Source organism: Cryptomeria japonica, chromosome 11 (genome assembly GCF_030272615.1).
Source record: "Cryptomeria japonica chromosome 11, Sugi_1.0, whole genome shotgun sequence".
NCBI lineage: Eukaryota > Viridiplantae > Streptophyta > Pinopsida > Cupressales > Cupressaceae > Cryptomeria > Cryptomeria japonica.
The window spans coordinates 501,226,373-501,227,769 of NC_081415.1; positions in this window are offsets into that span (position 1 = coordinate 501,226,373).

Here is a 1,397-nt window from a genome sequence, read left to right on the forward strand (position 1 = left end):
CATGGTTTTTCCCTTTTCGGGTTTCCACGTAAAAATCTTGGTGTTGTGGTTGTGTGGTTGTGTGGTTTATGTTTCTACACTTTACTTTCATTATTATGCATCTGATGGTTTAAGAATCAACTTAATAAGTCAGTAAATTGCAAAACATTGATTCCCCCCCCTCCTCTTAGTGTTCATTGATTCCAACAATTGGTATCAAAGCTTAGTTCCTCAGAAGAAGCCTAAAAACTTGAGGAAGATCCAGAAGATTGAATCAATGGACTCCGGTTTGCAGAAGCAACTTACTGTGGCACTTGAAGATCTTGATGAAAATATGAAAGAGAAGAGTAGTCTGAGAAGAAGTCTAGAAGCAACTGAAAAATTCATTGAATCTCCAAAGGAACAAGTCAACACATCAAGAGAAAAGAGAAAGGAACTGATGGATAAACTCAAGGAGAAAGAAGAACAAAGCATTGACAATCAAGCCCTACAAGACAAGGCAGATGAATGTGAGAAGCTTGCTAGAGAAAATGTAGTCCTAAAGAATGAGATGCAATCCATTGTGATAAAGATGACAAAGGAGATTGAAGATAGAAAGAGGAATGAGGAAAATCTGACTCAATCATTGAAGGATAGATCTGATGAATGTTGCACATTAAACTATGAGAATGATCAGTTGAAACTTGAATTGATGCAGAATGATGGATAAGAAGTTGAAAGGTAGATCATAAATCTGAGTGATGAGCTTTCTACTGCTAATGAGTACAAATAAAAATTCAAAGCTAGCTCAGCCAGGCTAGATGAGATGTTGGAAAGTTAGAGACATGGGAAAGACATGCGAGGACTTGGATATGAGAAAGGAGAATCCTCTGGTTTTGGATAAAGAAATCATCAGAAGAATAAGAAACCTCCGGTAAGACAACCTAATACCTATAAATTCAATAAAGAATGTTTTGTTTGTGGTAAATTTGGTCACATGGAAAGTCAATGCATAAATAAGATGAATAATAGGATGATGAATAATTTGATGAATAATGATCCTACCTTTACCAATCAATGTTTCATATGCAACAACTTTGGTCATAAGTCAAACATGTGCAGAACAATGATGAGCAATTTCTAGAATAAGAGATGCTATGCTTGTGGAATGTTTGGACACATTTCTAACCAATGCAGGATGAGACCAAATCAAATGGATTTCAGGCCTATGCAATGAAATGTTGTTTGCTATGCATGCAACAAATCTGATCACATTACAAAATATTGCAGAAGTAAGAATGTAAACAAGAATGCTCCGGTAGACAAGAACAGATCAGATGAAAAGTGCAAAGCAAAGGTCGAGGAAGTAGGAGAGAAACATTAGAAGATGTGGGCTAAGAAGGAAGATTCAAATGGCTCCACACCCGATTCCGATGTTG